Below are 22,010 nucleotides of genomic sequence, written 5' to 3'. Positions count from 1 at the left end.
ACCATCAATTTTTAAAGGAAAATGTCAGGACATCAGTCCGAAAACTGAGTCTCAAGAGATAGTGGGTCACGCAGCAAGACAACGGCCCAGGCACACAAGTCGTTTTACCAAAGAATGGTTAAAGTAGAATGAAGTGAATGTTTTGGAATCGCCGAGTCAAAGTCCAGACCTTAAAACTGTTAGAGAAGCAGGGTGTAATTACACCTATTGCGTACAGTGAATGGGCAGCACCAATAGTATGTATACCAAAAACAAATGGAGAAGTGTGCATTTGTGGTGATTACAAGGTCACTATCAACCCGTGGTCAGCCATTGACAAATATCCCTTGCCAAAGCCTCAAGATTTGGTTGCTTCTTTGGCTGGCGGTAAATACTTTACCAAGCTAGACTTAACTCATGCGTACCAGCAGGTGGAGTTAGACCTGCAGTCTAAGCCATATCTGACAATTAACACTCAAAAAGGATTTGGTGGATTTTTTACTGAGGTATAATAGATTTATGACTATTAGCACTCAAAAAGGTTTTTGTTAAGTGGTTAGGTTTGTTTAATGTGTTCTGTTATTTGGACGACATTCTGATCACTGGTATAACGAATGTGAACATTGGAAAAATGTTGAACGGGTGTTTCAAACGTTACAAGATAGAGGTATTAGAGTAAATAGGGCCAAAATGTGTTTTATGTCAACCTTTGGGGCACAGAATTGCTAGCGTGCGATGCATCTGCATATGGAGTAGGGGCAGTGATTTTTCATCAAATGTCTGATGGTTTGGAAAAACCCATTGCATATGCTTCACACATACTTAGCAAGTCGGAACTGAACTATTCCCTAATTGAAAAAGAAGCATTAGTATTATTTTTGGAGTGCAAAAGTTTAGAGACTATTTGTGTGGCCAATATTTTTTGGACCATCAGCCTCTGATTAAGTTTTTAGGACCAAAAACTGGATTGTATTATTTTACAATAAAATGTGAAGAAAAAAACTATTCAGTCAGGACCCCTACTGACCCACACCACAAGGTGTCGCTCACTTCCTGACCTCAGGCTGCTAGAGAGGAAGTAGACTCAAGCTTGAGTAAAGGTAGGAGGGTATGGAGCCTGTGACTTTTCTGCCAGCAAGCAAGCATGAACTTGATGCAAACCACAACTGGTAGCCATTAGAGAGATAAAGAGAGTTGTGACATGGGCTTCCTTTGGGCTCATAGAAGAACAGTAATGCTGGTGCTTTCATTTTTCATGATTGTTTTGTTGAATCATTTGTAGATGTTTTATTGCACATGATGGAATTCCAGCCTAGACATTACAACAGCCTGGACAAAAAGTTGTGCAGCATGCTCTGTTAGGAAGGGCCTGATGTTCCTGATGTTGTGCAGTGCAAGCCTGCAGGATCAAGTGTCTTTTGCAATGTCATCTTTGATGGTCATTGTTGTTGATGGGATTATTGTTGTTGATCCCAGCTGGATGGTGAGATTGAACAGTTGGGCTGACTGGGAATACGAGCTGTTTTTGCTAGGTTGAGATGCAAGTGATATTGTTTCATCCAAGTCAAGATGTCCATCAGACAGTCTGGGGATGGAGGAGGACCTAAGCAGCACAGTGAAAGCAGCTAAAGGAAATAGTAACTTAAACAGTGACGTGATGTGCAGACAGGTAAACATGGATCAGCTAAGCATCACTGGTTGCTGCTTGACTGACATGGCCTGCTTAATTTATTAAATATTTGAAAAATATGATCATTGTATTTCTTTTATTTCTCTCCCTTTGTGTCAAACACTGTTTTTCATCATGTTTTTTTGTTTCTGTAGAGTAAAGAATCATAAAAGCCAGCGGCAGGACAGGAAGAAGCCCTTCACCTACAACACACCTGCTCTGAATGGCCATTGTCGTGCATATGATGCTTGATGTAAACAAAACCAACCGCAGCCGGTTTCAGTTTGAATCAGAAGAGGAACATCGGTTAAACTAGTACTGGTACTGTGAGATGGTACCAAGTTTTAACTTTTTATTTTGTTTTTTCTACTGTATATACTAAAACTGTGAACTGAATAAATATAAACAACCATTTATAAATCACTAGTGGATCCACTTCACAATGAAATTTATTTAATAATAATAATAATAATAATAATAATAAACAGCTTTATTTTAAGCTAAAAAATGTATTATTAAAAAATGTTACATTATAATAATGTATTTATGTAATTATGAAGTGTACAGAAACATTTTACGAATATTATATATACTTTTTTTAAAACACGTTCAGAGCATGTACGTCTGCATTAGGAGGGACAAACTCTTCCGGGGGAGGATTCACAAACCAGATTACCAGGTTGAGTACAGTCTTATTAGATCAGACTTTTCACTTTACCGTTAAAGAACATGTTTCACGTGTTTGTTTTGTTCTGTTTGTGCTGGTGCCATCTGACTGGTAAGTTCTAAAAACATTTAAAAAAAAAAAAAACGGTTTAATTTTTTTCCATTTAAGGGTAATAAAGCTAATGCTTCTAGTTCAAATTTGATTATTTTCATCCGCTGAGGTCTCTGTTTTTGCTCTGAATTTTAAATTTCCTGGCCTTCTATTGTGATTGTAAATTTCTCTTGCTCAGATATTTCTAGTACATTTTGCAAAGAGTACCAAGAAACTGATAATAACACACTAAATGTGAAATTTAAAAGTAGAAATGTATTTTGTAATGTAATGTATTGTAAATGATGTGACTTCCTACACTGCATTTACTGTACAGCAGTACAGACTGTTTAAAATACACTAAGATGTGACTTCCTACACTGCATTTACTGTACAGCAGTACAGACTGTTTAAAATACACAAAGGTTTTTTTAAACTAAAGGGAGCTTTAATATGTCCATTTTCATCAGGTGTGTTTGGTGCTGAAGCAAATGAAATGCAGTCAGTGTCAGTGATGGAGGGAGATTCTGTCACTCTAAACGCTGATGTTACTGAATTCAAAGATGACACAATAGTGTTGTCATTTGGAGCTGAAAATTCTCTCATAGCAAAATTCAAAAGAAACAAAGAAATGTTCTCCAAATTTGATGTTCCTGATGGGAGATTCAGAGACAGACTGAAGCTGGACAATCAAACTGGATTTCTGACCATCACAAACATCACAACTGAACTCGCTGGACTCTATCAACTAGAGATAAATGGAGCAAAACTGTTAAAACATTTTTTTAATGTTTCTGTCCATGGTGAGTAGAGATGTTGTGTCCTCTGTATATTCTTGTTTTATTAACTATTTACACTAAACATTCACTGAGCATGTTAAAGTTTCTCTTTATTCTCTCATGTTTTCAGCTCGTCTGTCTGTTCCTGTCATCAGCAGTAACTCTTCACAATGTTCTTCATCATCACAGCAGAATTGTTCATTGGTGTGTTCAGTGGTGAATGTGAGTCATGTGACTCTCTCCTGGTACAAAGGAAACAGTTTATTGTCCAGCATCAGTGTGTCTGATCTCAGCTTCATTCTCTTTCTACCTCTGGAGGTGGAGTATCAGGATTAAAAACAGCTACAGCTGTGTGATCAACAATCCCATCAGCAACCAGACCACACATCTGGACATCATTCAACTCTGTCACACATGTGCAGGTACAGCAGTGCTCATATTAGTGATTATTTACTGAGCTCATCTCTGATTTTGTTATAGATCAGACACATTAACTAACACTGATACATAATTTTGCTCATTGCAGATCAGAGCCTACCCATGTTGTACATAGTGCTGATCTCTGCTGCTGCTGGATCTCTGTTGATTGTCACTGCTGTCATGATCTTCTGCATCTACAGGAAATGTAGAAAAACTGATCAAGAAGGCAAGTGTTTCCTACTGCTTTTAAAGCTGTCAGTCACTAGGACAATTAAGGAGACAGTAACTACACCAAGGAGAAACAGGGACAAAATGAAGCAGAAATAATTAACAAACATCCACAGAACATAATTATAATCGCTCAGCTGGTGTTCAAATGAACATCCCTATGAATGACAATGTTTCATGTGTGGGTCTCGCTTGTTGGGCTTCAATGAAAATTACATGTGAAGAATTTCTCATTGCTTACTCTGCTAAGAACTTTGTGTGTGTAACATTCCTAATGTCAAGCTGAATAAATTATTTACTGACATTTTTTTTTTAAATGCAGCATTAAATATTTGTTAAAACGTGTGCATTAATGCTTATATTTGGGCCTTGATGTTGTAAGGAAACATCTAGTTAAGACTGAGTTGTTTTAATTTATCTGTAATTTTTGTTTAAACAGTTCAGAGTTGTGAAGAAGAGATCACTTACATTGATCCAACATTCCACAAACGAAAACCCCAATCGGTAAGACCATTTAATCTCTGTGTCAAGTCAGCAGTGAGTCAGATTTAGATGTGTGCACTTCTGTTGTTGTCTGTAAAACAATCTCTCATCAGATTTTTGTAAAAGTCACAAGATCATCATTCAATGTCAATAACACTCAAAAACAAGTGGAAGATGGCTAAACTTTGCTGTCAACTGCAAAAACTGTATTAAGAAAACATTTCTACACAAGGTTTGATATTGATGTATTACATTGCTTGCATGTTTCCAAACAAAGTGTAATGTCCAGAGCACCAAAAAGCACATAAAATTTTCTCAGGAACGGATAAACATGATGGTGCCAAAATGGTGTACATATCACATCAGTTTGGAAATGAAATGCCCAGTGAGTCATGTTCCACCTACACCAAACCCTAAACAAAAAAACAAGTGCAACGCTGTACCAGGCGGGCTACCGAGCAGTTTTACTATGTAATGTGAACCAAGATGGCTAGATGCTAGATGTAAGACCAAGATGTAAATCCAAGATGGCGCCAAGCATGGCGGCCGTGTTGCGAGCTCTGAGTAAACTTTGCAGTTTTTCATTTGTTTTACTTGTTTTTTTTTTGTTGTGCTACGTGTTGGATGTTGTTTGTATAACTGTCTACGACAGACATACGCTTCTAAACTTAGGTTCCTACGTCGCGAAACGCAAACCCGACTTTGAGTTCTTGAACGCTGGTGCTTTGTTTACAGACACCGCATCAGAGCCCTTTGTCTGGGCTGCACGGGCGCAACCAAGGAAACGCCGCCGGAAAAGAGGGAAGAGAGCGGGCGTCCTTGTCAGACTCAGACCTCGTCCCCTCCGACCTCCTCTCCCAACCATTTTTCTGGCTAACGTTCAGTCACTGGACAACAAACTCTGTGAACTGCGGGCACGTATCTCATACCAACGAGAAACAAGGGACTGCTGCATTATTTGCCTCACAGAAACCTGGATGTCTGCAGTGGTTCCAGATTCAGCCATCGAGCTTACGGGGTTCTCCGTGCACCGTTCAGACAGAACGAAAGAGCTCACAGGGAAAAGCAGAGGTGGGGGCGTTTGTTTCTTTATCAACAACTCATGGTGTGATGAAAGGAACCTACACTCTATTAAATCCTTTTGCTCCCCTGATCTGGAATTTCATATGCTTCTGTGTTGACCATTCTGGCTACAGAGGGAATTTACAGCGGTCATAATTACCACTGTTTACATTCCCCCTCAAGCCAACACAGACCAGGCACTCAAGGAACTGTATGGGAATATAAGTGAGCAGGAAACCGCGTACCCAGATGAAGCATTTATTGTTATGGGGGACTTTAACAAAGCCAACTTCAGAACAATAGCTCCAAAATATTTTCAACACATCACCATTAACTTGCGTGGTGATCGTGCAATGGACCACTGCTACTCTCCTTTCCGGGACGCCTACAAATCTCTCCCCCGCCCACCTTTCGGCAAATCGGATCACTCTTCCATTCTGCTGCTGCCTGCTTATAGGAAGAAACTGAAATGGGAAGCACCCGCCCTCAGGACAATTCAATGCTGGTCGGACCAATCAGACGCTATACTACAGGACTGTTTTGATCACATGGACTGGGACATGTTCCGGGCAGCGTCTGATGACGACATAGAGGCGTACTCAGAAAGTGTAATGAGTTTCATCAGGAAGTGTGTAGGAGATGTAGTGCCAACAAAAACAATCCGCATCTACCCCAACCAAAAACCGTGGATTAATAGCGATGTTCGAGCAGCCTTGTCAGTGCGGACATCTGCTTTTAAATCCGGAAACGCTGATGATCGTAAACAAGCCAGTTACGATCTCACCTCTCACAGCAGCTACTGTGAAACATGTGTTGAAGTGCACTCTCCGTCTCTGTCGTGGGAAGTAACAATGACTCCTTTCGACGGGTGTGAAAATATATGCAAGGCTCCTCTCTCCGTCTCTGTCTGGCATCCCAGGCCGTGTGCTCCGAGCATGCGCATTCCAACTAGCCGGTGTTTTCACAGACATTTTCAACCTTTCGCTCTGTCTGTCTGTGGTTCCCTCGTGCTTCAAAAAATCCACCATTGTGCCCATACCAAAGAGAGACTCATCAGAGACTAAATCTGCTCTGTGCTGCCTGCCTCATTGGATCCGCTACAATTGGCATATCGCAGCAACCATTCTACAGAGGATGATATTGCTTTCACCCTAAACAGTGCTCTCTCCCACCTGGAAAATAAGAACACCTATGTGAGAATGCTGTTTGTTGACTACAGCTCAGCATTTAATACCATAGTGCCTGCCACACTTGTTGCAAAAGCTCCAGACTCTGGGACTAAACAGATCTCTGTGCAGCTGGATCCTGGACTTCCTGACTGGCAGAAGTCAGGTGGTCAGAATGGGCAACAATACTTCATCACCGCTGACCCTCAACACTGGTGCTCCTCAGGGCTGTGTCCTCAGCCCGCTCCTGTAATCCCTGTACACACATGACTGTACAGCCATACATAGCTCCAACGTCATCATCCAATTCACTGACGACACAACGGTGATAGGCCTGATCACCGACAATGATGAGACGGCCTACAGAGAGGAAGTGAGTACCCTGACTAAATGGTGTCAGGAGAACCACCTCTCACTCAACATCGACAAGACCAAGGAGCTGGTGGTGGATTTCAGGAGACAGAGCAGAGAACACAAACCCATCACCATCGACAAGACACCAGTGGAGCGGGTAAGCAGCTTCAAGTTCCTCGGCGTTTACATCAGTGAAGATCTCACCTGGTCTAGACACAGATGCAGTGCTGAAGGAGGCACATCAATCCTTCTCCTGAGCATGAGGAAGTTTGGAATGATCATTCCTCAGAACATTCTACACCTGCACTATAAAGAGCATCCTGATGGGCTGCATCACTGCCTGGTTTGGAAACAGCACCGCCGGCAACCGTAAAGCTCTGAAAAGGGTAGTGTGAACTGCCAGCCACATTGTTGGAGGTGAGCTTCCCTCCCTCCAGGACATCTACACCAGGGGGTGTATAAGGAAATCCCGGAGGATCATCAGTGACTCCAGCCATCCGTCCCACAGACTGCTCTCTCTGCTGCCCTCAGGAAGACGTCTCCTCAGTATCCGATCCCGCACTAGCCGACTGAGGGATAGCTTTTTCCCTCAGGCTATCAGACTAATGAACAGTCAGAACTAATACACCCTACAGCATACTCACACAATATGGTATGCCACACACTGCACTTTAACTCTAATAGTTCAACACCGAACTATAAACACCTGCATTTAATACAATAACCTATCCGTTACCACTGGATACCATCCGATGCACATCTATGACATTTCTGTATCCAGTTCACGTACACTCTGTTGCACCTTAGCATATTTTCATGCATATACTGTATATGTTTACATAATGTAGAATGTGTACATTATGTGTATAGTGTGTAGTGTATAATGTGTAGTGCTAACTGTATGTATGTACATATTGCGTAAAATGTGTAGTGCTAACTGTAAGTGTGTCTAATAGTACACTATGTGTACTGACTATATGTATGTGCATATTGCACATTTTCACCTGTTGAAGTCTGTATGGTTATATGTTAACTGTTTCTGCAATTTCTGGAGCAGGCTCCCAAGAATTTCACTCACCAAGGCACATGTGCTGTGGTGATGTGACAATAAAAGTGACTTGACTTGACTTGACTTGAACCACTGAAGTCAGAAAGCTTCACTGGTCTGTTCAAAGAAGGTCACACTTCTGTTGTTATTTATGCATTAACAAAATTGTCAATTTTCCTATTCAGCTTGCCTCATGTTTATAATTTTGAATATTGGTATGCCTGTGCAGTTCATAGTGCAACCACAGTAGTACTTTAAGAATATGTATTACTACATTAAGGGTATTTTAATACTCTAAAAGAGATGTACAGAAGGTACTAAGGTGTCCTTTTGAGGGAACTGTAATAGTGGCAAGCAGCTGAGGGTCACTGGGAATTTCAGTCTGTCACATGTTAGCTTAGCAGTAAGAGGAAGGTAAAGATTTTGAGGATGCCACATTTCTAATATAATAATTTGTTATTATTATGTCTTGTGTAATGTGTTTTGTTGTTGTTGTTGTTTTTTTTTACAGAAAGTTAAAGAGGAGGATCATGTGGTGTATGCGCCTGTCACCATGAGATGATGATCAAATGTCAGTCAAAAAGAGTACTTGTACTAAGTACCAGATCCAGCTGTGTGATCACTTTCACTTGGAAACTCCTACCCCAGACTTTGAAGTTTTGGGATTGGTGAGAATCACCAAATGTAGTATTTACTATAAATTTAGACACACGCCATTAGGGTTAGTTCACCCATAATTCTTTCATCATTTAAGACTTGATGTACAAGAGCAATCCTCACCGTTTCTTGTGTATCAAACATTCAGGTTTGAGTTTCCAAATTTGATGAACTGTATTTTGATGTATTTGATGTTATTCAGGTTTGAGTTTCCAAATTTGATGAACTGTTTTTTTATGTTTTTGATCATTACAAAGCAACTTTACAGAAAATTAAGTTTCTACAATATTTAGTAGTAGCTTATCAGTGGTGACTGTCAGTTCATGTGCATATGGCAGAAATGTTCAGAAAAATCAATAAAAAGACGTAAACAAACAGACGATTAACACTATTAACAGCAATTATGCAATCAAACTTATAGCAAAATGTGGTAGTTCTGTATGTTGTCTCTGAGTTAGCATCATCTGAGGTCCTCTGAGGGGCTGGCATCATCTCTTCTCAGGTGTTCTGGATCCAGACTGGAGCTTGTGTAAATCCTAGTTACCACGGGATGTAAATCCCGTGGCAAAGCAGAGAAACAAATAGAGACATAATTATCTTTTCTGATGTTCCAGCCAAGTAAAATTAATTCGTTTAACCCAAGCTAAAGAATAATAATGCACATTTGATCAGATATAACTGCAGTCCAAAATTATGAGATGCATTATTTGAATGCTTGGCCAAAGAGGTGTGTTTTTTAATATAGATTTAAACAGAGAGAGTGTGTCTGAGCCCCCGAACATTATCAGGAAGGCTATTCCAGAGTTTGGGAGCCAAATGCGAAAAAGCTCTACCTCCTTTAGTGGACTTTGCTATCCTAGGTACTATCAAAAGTCCAGCGTTTTGTGACCTTAGGGAGCATGATGGGTTTTGTAGCGTGGTAGAAGACTAGTTAGGTACGTAGGAGCTAAGCCATTAAGGGCCTTATAAGTAAGTAATAATATTTTGTAACTGATACGGAACTTAATAGGTAGCCAGTGCAGAGACTGTAGTATTGGGGTAATATGATCATATTTTCTTGACCTGGTAAGGACTCTAGCCGCTGCATTTTGGACTACCTGTAGCTTGTTTATTGAGGATGCAGGACAACCACCTAGCAGTGCATTACGATAGTCCAGTCTAGAGGTCATGAATGCATGAACTAGCTTTTCTGCATCAGGAACAGGTAACATGTTTCGTAGCTTGGCAATGTTTCTAAGATGGAAGAATGCTGTTTTTGTAACATGGGAAATATGATTTTCAAAAGACAAGTTACTGTCTAATATAACACCCAGATTTTTTACAGTAGAGGAAGTAACAGTACATCCGTCTAGTTGCAAATTGTAATCTACGAGATTCTGTGTAATGTTTTCTGGTCCAATAAGTAATATCTCTGTCTTATATGAATTTAATAGGAGAAAATTATTAGATTAGATTAGATTAGATTAGATTAGATTAGTGTGGACTATAAATGGATGGACAAATATGACTAGAGAACATTAAAAATAGCTTTATTTGTGTCCTGAAGATAAACAAAAGCCTTAACGGGGTTGGGGCAATGTTAGGGTGAGTAGATGATGACAATTTTGGAACTATGCCTTTAAAGTTTTCAAAGTAATTCAGCGAGTGCATCTCAAACACAGATGCACAATGATAAATAAAAGTAGTCAAAGTAAATCCTGCTTCATTCTGTATAGACATGTTTATTTTGTTGGGCTGACAAACAGCTTGTGCATAAGGATGTGTCTACTGCAATTGCTCTATTGATGTTGAAGTTTCTTGTGAAAGTGTGTCTGAGGTGTCAGGAGTGTATCTTTGTGAATAATGTGTGGTTAAAGGTGTTTTTTTTTCCATTCTTGCGCATATGATGCTCACAGTTTGACTTCTGCCCTACACAAAACACTTAACTATGACATACTGAATCTGACAGTGCACAGAATGAATGTAAGTTAGTGTAAGAACTTTCTGTGTAAACCTGAAATATGACAATATACTTTGTGTGTGAAATATTCAAGATATTCAAGGGCATATACATTTTGTGTGTGAATTTTTTTTGTCACATTTGGAGACCACTGAAATTTACATTACAAGTTTCACTGGATTTACGATTTATGTGCTGAAGTAAAACAGACATGGAAAATGTTAAAAATAAATAAATAAATAATGTACACACACAAATCACGCCCCCTGTAGAGCTGCATCTACATCTTCCTGACCTGTCTTCTGTGACAGCCAGGTAACGGTACTGTTTGCCCTAAACTTTGACACTGCTTGTTACTGTGTGGTGAAATTAAAACACTATTGAAACACCTCAATACAGCCAGCCTAACTTAGGCAACAGACCTAAGTCATGCTTAACAACAAGCAGGCTAGGCTAGCATTGGAAGAACAAGGTCAGAAATACCAGAAATATGACAATATACTTTGTGTGTGAAATATTCAAGACATTCAAGGGCATATATTGAAGTGAATGATACTATTCATTCTATTATCAACCATTCTTGTTTGGTTAGCAGCTAAACAGCTTTAGCTCTCAAAAGAGGGACACAGCTTAACCACAAAATGCTAACCATTGAGTCAGAGAAATAGACATAAAATCTCACCTTGAACTTGGTGTCAAAGTCCAGACACAAACTTACGAGGAACAGGGGAGACCTGTACCTGCTCCATCTCATGAACTGCCACCTGAGGAAAATGAACCATTATCAGGAAACAAAACATGGGTGATCAAGTCTGAAGAGGTATGTTAATCCTAAAAATAATTAGTGGGTGATCAAGTCTGAAGAGGTATGTAATCCTAAAAATAATTAGTGTGCCTATTTAAGAAAAATATGTTGCATATTTATATATAATATAAAATATAAGAATATACAGTACACACACATATTATGTAAACAAAAACTTTTATTTTGGATGTGATTAATCAAATTTAATAGTTTGATAATTATAAAAATAATGCAAAGCATTTTTAATGCACTAAAATGTCTTTGATAAATTAATATAATTATTTAAATATGCGATTGGTATGGTGGCTTTTTGTGCCTTGTGGTTAGTAGGGTACTTTTGGTAATTGTTTGCTGGTCAAAAAAACCCCACCAAAGGTCTTTTGAACTTTGCGGCTGCATTCCACCAACACACTAGAAAACTAGGGTAAATCCCTGCCACCATTTTAAAGTGCATTTCACACTTCGTCAAGAGAGGGAGGGAAGTTTCATCGACCCCTCGATTCTGACGGTGGGAGCGAGTCAACTCACTCGTGCACTTCAAGCATCTCCACATACCACAATGCTATGGGAAGACAAACACACTAAAAGTGGGACGAATCAGTGCGGTATTAAAGTGTTTACATTACTCGCAAACATTACTCTCTGCAGAAGTACATTTCTTTTGCTTATTATCTTTCATATTAGAGAAATGTAGAGAAATGTTAATTTAAATGTTAAATTAAAGAAATGTAATAACTTAATACCGATCTTCATTATGTTATGTGCTGGAAAAAACAAAAACTTCTGGTGAGAGTAATGTTCGCGCTGTACTGTTGTAACTGAGATTAGTTTGCGCCCCGCTGTCAGTTCGGAGGTGCTAGAAAACACGTCCTCTCTGGACTGTCGAGTCGGTCACACAGCTCGGTTATGGCAAGCCAGAGTATTTATATATGCCTGGTCAGGCGTCTGATTGTACACTGACACGTCAAAAGCGTGCGATTTGACAGCAAAACATAAAACATATTTGTCATAAAAACACACGTTCTTAACGTGTGCTTTGGGTTTTTGTGTTCTGAATTTTTTTCCCCCTAGTTTCAAAACATCACTGAGTAGGGAACGAGACACTGCGTCCTCTAGGGGTCGCTATGGGGAACACCTCGTCGTGACCCGTGTCTGAAGCATACAAATGAAAAAACACCAACGAGTTGGCCGGCGACAGCCTCTGACGTCACTACCGGTGCGACTATAAAACAGGCACCGGGAAAACACGTCATTCACTTCTTCGTCTGAAGCGTGCGTCCGAAGCATGGCAGGGAGCTAGAGGACGCAGTGTCTCGTTCCCTACTCAGGGAACCATGGTTACATTCGTAAGCGTCCGAAGCATGGCTCAAGGGAACTTCGAACTGCGTCCTCTAGGGGTCGCTATGGGGAACAGTATACCCACGCCGCCATGCTGAGGGGAGTGCAGGCCAAAATCATGGCGAACACTAAGTACCAACTCTACCATTTCAATGGGAGTTGCCCCCGGGACGTTTTTAGACGGCTGTCTGTGACAATACCCCTTACGGCCAAAGGCCTAAGCTACATACCCAACTTAATTGTTAGGGCCTCGGTCCGGTGGTAGAGCTAAAGGCTTGGAATCAGGAAAGATTCCTTTTAAAGGGATACAGCTAGGAACCTAGCATTTTATACTAAGTCTAGCCTGTCACACAGGGGCTACAGCTTGCTTCCGCAAAAGCTTGCTGAAGGAGCTGTCTCAACAGATCTCCAGTAGCAACACCCTGTTTAGATAGGTATCCGAGGATACATGGGTGGAGTGGCGCCCAAGATGAACGGGGCTTTTACAAGCTCAAGAAAGGGCACGAAGCAACCGCGCGAAGCCCTCACCATATAGGATTTTATAAAGAACGCAGAGTACTAGCGTGCGAACTTACCACAGTGTGGATTTTAGAAAGTGTGCAAAGACTTCACGTGCATACTTACAATATCATGGATTTTCAAATACTGTTCTAAGGAAGGGCTCTCGTGGCACTCTGATAGAGCAGCTCATAGATGGAATGGTGCATCTCAAAAAAGTATGTTTGAGAGTCATCAACTCGATCTGTGGAAATAATGCTGGAGCGCTCTGGGAAAAACAGTGAACTCAGTCTCATATGAGAGGAGAACTCCTGAATCCAGAGTAGCACGCTCATAGGCGACCCTTCTTGGAAAAGGGGAGCGCTGCTAAACTACCACGAGAATCGCCCGAATAGCCCCTCATGTTGAGGGAAGCGATGCTTGAAGTGTATAAACAAATACACACTGGCTGAATGGAGCCCAATGAACCAAGGTCTAATCATCTCAAGAAAGTGAACGAGGCGGAGCGCGTAACCCTTACCATACAGGATTTCAGAAAGTGCGCAGAGTCTTGCGTGCACACTTACCAATACGTGGATTTTTAGAAAGTGCGCAAAGTGTTCACGTGCACACTGACCACCATGTGGTTTTCAGAAAGTACACAGAGCTTAGCGTGTGTACCTAAAGGTTCCTAAGCATCGCAGAGGCGCTGAACCGCACGGGAGAGGCAAGCTCGAATTTTATAAACCTCTAGCGAGGGGAGCATCACCTGAGGCAGCATATACAAGAAGACTTCTGTAACTGACACCTTCCCGCTGGATGCGACAGCACCTAAGCGTCCAGGAGACCCCTCAGGGTGACCTGCCCGGACATCCATGAAATTCCCTGCAGTGCTGTGCCAGGCCTGATGATCAAGGAGGCTCCCGCAGAAACCTGTGATCTCAGCCGCCTAATACCAGAACATGAAGCCGGATGGCTGGTGCTGACGAGTGTTTAGTAAACACTGTAACTGAGCACTGCAAAGGAAACTCACAGAGTTTATTAGTAGACACATAACCACCAGCAATTTACACATAAGTATATACAGAAAGGGTTATTTTTATACTCCCACCCTCCTGCGCTGGAGCCCCGCTCAAGGGGCGCCTCCTTTTAGTCCGGACCATCAGTAAGGTGGTTGCTATGAACATAGAACCAGCCAAAAACATTATAGGTCCAGCATAGGAGACTGTTATGCGTTAGAGGTTTCCACCTAACCTCGATCAGGTGGAGAGCTGGTGGTTACAGGGGAATTAGGAAGGGGAGGATAAAAGCAGAAGTTAAAAATCCCTAAAGGGAACGAGTAGATACCTCAGTATCACTCTGACTCAGACGAGAACGCTGCCTCGTCTGGATCACATCCCTTAGGTTTTGCTTACCTCCTTGTGACCCACAATTCCTCTTACCCCTGCCCGCAGGTGGGGGAGGAGCGTGAGTCGCGACATTAGCCTTCTGTGCCCGTGTTTGATCCTCAGCTCGAGACAGGCCAGGACCCCTATGTTGTTCGGGCTCAGACCTGGACCTTCGTGGAACGAAGGATCTGAAAGCAGCGGAGTGCGCCTTCTTCTCCCCGAACTTCTCGATCACCGTCTCAACGGAAATACCGAAAAGTTCGGAAGGCGAAACCTGAGCATCGAGAAGAAAGCCTTTTCTTTCTTCCCGATGTCTGCCAGGTTCATCCACAGATGTCTCTCCGCCACCACCTATGGCCGCCATAGTCCTGCGCTTGGCAGAGGCGGCCTGCTTGGTAGCCCGGAGAGAGGCCTGTGGTGCGGCGCAGCTCGGCTACCTGATCAGGAAAAAGGCCTTCGCCTCTATCCAGGTCTCTTAGCAGATCAGTCTGATATGCTTGAAGCATTTATTTTGTAATTAAGCCACAGCCTGACCTGCTGCTGCGTATGCCTTGCCATTTAAGCAAGATGCATTGCTTGAAGGGGCTTAGATGGCAAGGAGGGAGATTAAGAGAGGATGTCTCCCCCGCAGAATGAAAGCTCTTTCTGCAGGGGTCATCGTCTCATAGCCGTTTTTTCGCGCATCACCTCGATGTCGGCAAAACTCTTATGCTGAAACCGATGGATGCGAGAAGAAAACGGCCTCTTTCATTTCCTTTCGATCTCTGTATGGAGATCAGGCAGAAATGGAAGGCTCACCTGAGCTGGAGGGCTATGGTCGGAAAGATAACGCTCATCGAGGCGCGATCCATGAACTCCAACAGCTCTACATACGCAGGGCAGGAGAATTGAGAAGGCTCAGCCTCAGTTTCTTCACCATCCTCAAATATCTCCTGCTTTTCCTGGGTAAAAACCCAGCAGAGCACTAACCTCAGTATCAGAAAGTGTTAAAGGTATATCATCATCCTCCCGAGGCTCTCTCTCGTCTGCCGCCATTTTGAGCGTGAAAGGGAAAGTCCCTCTTTAAACCATTCAGACAGATCCACCTGAAATTCTCACGAGCTCATTCTCCTCCGTGCCTCAGCAGCGGCGGGTCCTGAACCGCGGGAAGCAGATGGCTGCCTTTTTTTTTTTTTTTTTTTTTTCGGAAAGAGAGACGAACGAGAGTGGAGCTTTTTCCTTGAAAAAATGCTCGCAATGCAAGCAGATTGCCTCCTCAAAGACATCGCCGACAAACACGGATGTTTCTTCATACATTGTCTAAACGCTTGCTAGTAGTCGCCATGATAGACAGAGAAAGAGCGCTCTTACCGGTTCTTTCAGATGCACGCTTCAAACAAAACAGTCAGTGAAGACGAAGAAGAGAATGACGTGTTTTTCCCGGTGCCTGTTTTATAGTCGCACCGGTAGTGACGTCAGAGGCTGTCGCCGGCCAACTCGTTGGTGTTTTTTTCATTTGTATGCTTCAGACACGGGTCACGACGAGGTGTTCCCCATAGTGACCCCTAGAGGGCGCAGTTCGAAGTTCCCTTGAAAGGGAACGTGTGTTGGGTTCGTCGAAAACGTGGACTTGTGATTCGCTGTAAAAGAAGTCACCAAAAAACGTGCGTTTTTGACGTGCATTTATCATAACGGAAATGTAGATTGTATGCATTTTGAGTCAGACAAAACACACGTTATGAAAGTGTAAACTGGTAAACCAAAAATGCAGCGCAAACGTTTGTTTGAAGTGTCTAAACAGGTGAAAAGAATGTGCTCTTTACTTAGTGTTCTCAAAACTGCACGTCGAAAGCGTGTGCTCACTTTATAGGGCTTGAGTCTGTCATGTTTTGTCCGCTATAAGGGGTTATTACAGTAAGACATTGCTGCCATATACATATTATTTTTTCCTCTCAGTCACAATAACGGAGTCGGACAAAACGCACATATTTGACACCCATTTCTGTTATGAAAAACACACATCAAAAACACATGTTTTTAAGTGACTCCAAAGCACACATCATGCATTGATACAAAAACACACGTTTCCGTGGCATGTTTTCCATGAAACCAAACCGCACGTTAAGAACGCACGTTTTTATGGCAAATTACAAGTAGAGGACGTGTTTTGCTGTCAGATCACATGCTTTTGACGTGTCAGTGTACAATCAGATGCCCAACCAGGCTTATATGAATACTCTGGCTTGCCATACTTTGTCCATTGAAATACATACATATATATACAGTGCTACTTTAAAGGTTGTGAAAAATGACCCAGTGTTACATTTCTGTGCGGTGCTCTAGACTCGGCCATTCCAAAACAGTAACTTTGTCCTTCTTTAACCATCCTTTGGTTAAATGACTTGTGTGCTTGGGGTTGTTGTCTTGCTTCATGGCCCAGTTTCGCTTGAGACAGATGTCCTGACATTTTCCTTTAGAATTTGCTGGTATAATTCAGAATTCATTGTTCCATCAACAATGGTTAGTCGTCCTGGCACAGATGCAGCAAAACAGGCCCAAACCACGATACTACCACCACGTTTCACAGATGGGATGAGGTTCTTATGCTGGAATGAAGTGTGTTCTTTTCTCCAAACAGAACACTTCTCATATAAACCAAAAATAATAATAATTCCATTTTGGTCTCATCTGTCCACAAAACATTTCTCCAATAGTCCACTGGCTTGTCCACATGATCTTTAGCAAGCTGAAGATGGGCAGTGATTTTCTTTTTGGAGATAAGTGGCTTTATCCTTGCAACTCTACCATGTACACCATGGTTGCTCAGTGTTCTGCTGATGGTGGACTCATAAACATTAACATTAGCCAATGTGAGAAAGGCCTTTAGTTGCTTATAGGTTACCCTGGGTTCCTTTGCAGCCTAGCAGACTATAACAAGTCTTGCTTTTGGAGTGATTTTGTTGGTCGACAGCTTCCTCCATTTCTACACAATCTGTCTGACTGGGGATTTGTGGAGTCCAAACCCTTTAGAGATTGTTTTGTAACTTTTTCCAGTCCGATGAGCAACAGCAACTCTTTTTCTGAGGTCCTCAGAGATCTCCTTTGTTCGTGCTATGATTCACTTCTGCAAACATGATGAGACATTCATAGATCCCTGTTCTCTAAATAAAACAGAGCAGACAATGAAACCTGATAGTCATTCTACTGTTTGAAAACACCTTTGAATAGATGGACTCTAATTTCACCCTCAAATTAACAGCTAATCATACAGATTCACATATTTTTGCACACACAGAAATGTAACACTGAGACTCGTTTTGTGTCAACTTAATACTGAACACAAAGAATAAAACACTAAAATTTAAAACAAAGCTTAAGCATTTGAACACTTTATTTAAAGTAAAATGCATGTTTTTCCTCAACCATTTCAGAATGAACAGTTTTTTTTTTTTTTTTTTTTTTTTTATACACGTTACATAATTCTTCACAGGATTGATTGAAGCAAGCAAATTCAGATCCATCAAACCCAAATAACAAAACACAAATTTAATAAAATGTTCTTTTCTATTTAAGCAGCAAAGGCATAATAAAAAAAAATGAAAATAAAAGTCTATCATCCTTAATTTTGGCTAAAGGCTCTTTGGCCAGTTGTTGGTCATCATCTGTTTTAGACACTGAAAGCTGAAGAAGGCCTTTTTCTTGGTCTTCCTCTTTCAATTTTAGAAAGCATTATTAAGCACGGCTCTTCCAATAAACCTCTGAAGACCTTTGGTTGTTGCAAAGCCATCCGACTGCAGTGCATACAGGGGTCTTCTGTTATTCGTGGGTTCTTCATTAGAGAAGTGTAAAAATTAACTTAATTTATAGTCAAATGGCCAGGAGAGAGAGAGAGAGACAGGGAGAGAGAGAGAGATACCTTTTAACTGCAAAATTCTCTAACACGATAATTCATATTTGCATGAAGGGACATGCACATGGAGGGGAAAATACAATATTAACAGATCATATAGCAGATTGTAATGGGGTCAGCACCACTTTTACTCGGTGTAATGAAAGGCTACTCCAGAGAAGGGTTTCTACGGCTTCAGCATTGTTAAACCCTTTATCAATAGACAGACAACCAATTGCCTGCTTCATATTCAAGTGCTTTGGACAGTCACTGCAAAAATAAGCACTGTATAAAAACAGTCAATTAAATTCAGCATTTGACAGGATGTCAAAAACGTCAAATGCTGACAGAACACAAAACAAACAGAGACCAGAAAAGACTGTATATTTCTTACTTTTATAATCTAAAAAGTACATTCAGGATCAAGTTGATAGTAAAGTCAGCAGAATGTAATATGAAAAGGTGCAGTGCTTGAGCATCACATGCAGTGTCTGTCCAATCAGTGACACTGATGCAGAAAATGTGCATATAAGGATGCTTATCTGGGGTTTGGTAATGTAGAATCTAAAACAGCAGTATATGAAAACTAGAGATGCACCAATTGACCGGCCCGGACCGGAGATCAGTGTATGGAGAAATGTGCATATAAGTGATGTCTTTTGTGTATATTGTTTTTTTTTTGTTTTGTAGTTGAGTAGATGAGTGGATTTGAAGTTTTCATATTATTTTATTGTGCATATGTTTATTGTTTAATACATTTCATAGTATAATTTGCCTGTCTGGTCCTGTGTTTGGGAGGAGAGTGTTCTGATGACGTGAATATCCCGATTTAATCTGTTAATTAGTGGTTAGTCCATTTACTAGAACAGAGATGGATATAGATGCTTTGAAATTAGGTTAGCTGTAAACCAACCAGCACATCCGATCTGTAGTGGCAGTGGCTTTCCGACAGATGCGTTCAATTCCTGTTTAATGATGTGTGTTTATGTTGAAATAAAAAAAAAAAAAAAAAAAAACGGTTTGTCTTTCCAAATCTTCTATAGCGCGTCATTATATTTATAGAGTTGACTCGTGTGGTTTATGTTTCACGCTTCAGAAATGTGACGTTATTTCCGTTAAGGGAGCATAGTGAGCACAGATGCTCCCTAGATTTTGCAGTGTATTGTGGGATTTTTCAGGTAGCGAACGTTCCAGTGGGATTGAGACAGCCCTTAAAATGGCTGACTCCCAAAGGAACTGATTGACACGCATCCACGGTCACCAGATCCTTTTATTGCCAGTGGCGCAGACAATGACGTCACAGCCACGCTCACACTCAAAGGCCCTGTCCCAAATGGCGCACTTCATGTGGACTTTCGGTCTCGTGAACTTAAATTGCGGGTACTCGCCGAGTCTATGACTCTGTAGGCTGTCCCATTCAGCATTTTAACGCTCTGAAGTGTGCTCAGCAGCACCCCCTTTGTACCCTTGAAGCGGTCTTTTACGAAACCCGCATAGGCAGGCTTCGCATACTTTAACTACCCAGGAATCCTTGCAAAATGCCAATCAGACAACGGGGGGAGAATGATTTTGCTCAAGAGCAATTGATGACATGGCTATGAGAAGAAAATTTTTAAGTTATGGTATCATTACGGCCATGACCTAGGTTACATTTTACCAGTTCTTACCTACAGTTTATACAAAATATGGTCATCGACCAGTGGTTGATATCTCATACGAATCGCGATTATCATTATGATTTATTTTGAGGTCGTGGTTAAAACGCTTGGTTGAGAGCATCAGACAAGACTATGACGAAGAAGAAGTGCTGCTGTAGCGTCAAGTTTTTGCATGTTATTACACATGCACCTGAATAATTATGTATGTAAATATGTATGTTACAATTATGAAAACGTTTTTTATAATAAATTGCTGACAGTGCAATACTGGACAATGTTGCAATTTGCAGAATTTACACTTCAGTTATAAGACTACAGTGTTTCCCATACATTGAATGCGGGTGTTTTTATATCACTGTATTTCTGAAGGAAACCAACTGTCTTCAGAAAATTGGATGTCATTTTCATTTAATCTTGCATGTAATGTCTGATAAAGCAGTTTTTTTGAGCTGAGCTGCTTTGTGTACAGCGTTACTGGGGAAACCTCAATCTCTCCAACTCCAACAACGCCAGCTGCTGGCAGAGAATGAATTTGCATATATATGCCACCTGGGAAACACTGGACTATGGTATAAATAAATTCAACTGTATAACAGTTTCACTGCAATTCATGTTATAATGTTAGAATAAAATAACAAAAAAAATAAAACATATGCACTCATCTGTACATAGTAAATGCCGTTTTTTCTAAGCAGTTGTTGAGATCCTATCTAAAATGTTATCTAGCCCAATTAAACAACAACAACAAAAAAAAAAAACAATAATGTTACCACTCTAATATGTCTTGCAATATCCATGCGTGCAAAGGTTCTGCGCGATCCTCTTGTTCAATATTCTCTGGGTCTGAATCCATCTTAAATTGATATGGCAATATTGACGCCATCCTTAACTATACCAGAGCAGAGGGAACTTGCTGCTTTGGCAAGGGGCGAGGCAGTACTGAAACTGTCTAAACTGTTCGCCATCACAATGCACTGGGACAGCTAACCAATCACATCACGTTTCGTTTTTTGGAAGGCAGGTCTTCATCAAACCTGGAACTAATCGAGCTATTTGTGCAAGGCTGGGGAGAAAGGTATTGTAATAATGTAAATTCTGTAAAAAAAAAGAATGCTTTTTTTGAACCACCAAGCATGAGAGCATGTTCTAGTTCACCCCCAAAACAAATTCAAGACATTGTAAAAGAGCATAATAGAACCCCTTTTAAAGAGAAGTTGATACATTTCAAGTTTTTTTTTTTTTTCTTTTTTACTTTCCCTTTATTTTTCTTACCATCAACATGAAGATTCCACAATCAATAGAACCGGCCAGCTGTTGTGGACATTCTAAAACAAAAAGAATATTATTTATAAAAGCATATACGTTATTTCTGGAAAAAACATGACAGCTATAAGATCACATATAAGAATAACATATATAACATACAACATCTGTAGAAGTAGAATGTGAAAGCCTTACAAAACTAACCTTGTTTTCAATCAGCCTCCATTGGCAATTGGTATGATTCTACTTGTCAATTTACTTCAACAAAATCAAACAGATGTTTTTATTATTATTATTATTTTTTTTTTATTTTTATTTTGCATAAGATAGTCAAGTTTCATTGTTCTAAAGCAAAAAATACCACTGACACTGCAAAAACAACTTTTTAAATTCATAATATAAAAGAAACATGCAGTGATTTAATTTGAAAGTTAGTTAATAATTTTTTAATTTTATATGGTGTTCATATTTAGTGTTTTTGATTAGTTTTTTTTTTTTTATAAAAAGCCATACATATTAGAAACAAACAAAATATAGTCTTTTACAGTAACAATATTTTGATTAGTTTTTTTTTTTTTATAAAAAGCCATACATATTAGAAACAAACAAAATATAGTCCAAGAAAATTCTGAAAGAATACTCTGCTGTAGTTACGAACACAACTTTCATGCA

The 22,010-nt window shown here is 40.5% G+C and overlaps 2 long non-coding RNA genes across 2 annotated transcripts; one reads left to right on the top strand and one right to left on the bottom strand.

The window, feature by feature from the left end:
- Positions 1–3,539: 3,539 nt before the first annotated feature.
- Positions 3,540–8,793, top strand: LOC122141592. Its single transcript, XR_006157964.1, has 3 exons — positions 3,540–3,606; positions 3,711–4,336; positions 8,457–8,793. It is a non-coding gene; the product is annotated as an uncharacterized LOC122141592 (long non-coding RNA).
- Positions 8,794–18,132: 9,339 nt separating this feature from the next.
- LOC109072023 lies at positions 18,133–21,607 on the bottom strand. The gene is made up of 3 exons (XR_006158098.1): positions 21,543–21,607; positions 21,348–21,400; positions 18,133–18,383 (listed from the first exon to the last, which is right to left on the bottom strand). It is a non-coding gene; the product is annotated as an uncharacterized LOC109072023 (long non-coding RNA).
- Positions 21,608–22,010: the final 403 nt, after the last annotated feature.

Source organism: Cyprinus carpio, chromosome B22, assembly GCF_018340385.1.
Source record: "Cyprinus carpio isolate SPL01 chromosome B22, ASM1834038v1, whole genome shotgun sequence".
Taxonomy (NCBI): domain Eukaryota; kingdom Metazoa; phylum Chordata; class Actinopteri; order Cypriniformes; family Cyprinidae; genus Cyprinus; species Cyprinus carpio.
This window is presented reverse-complemented; position numbering and strand designations above follow the sequence as displayed.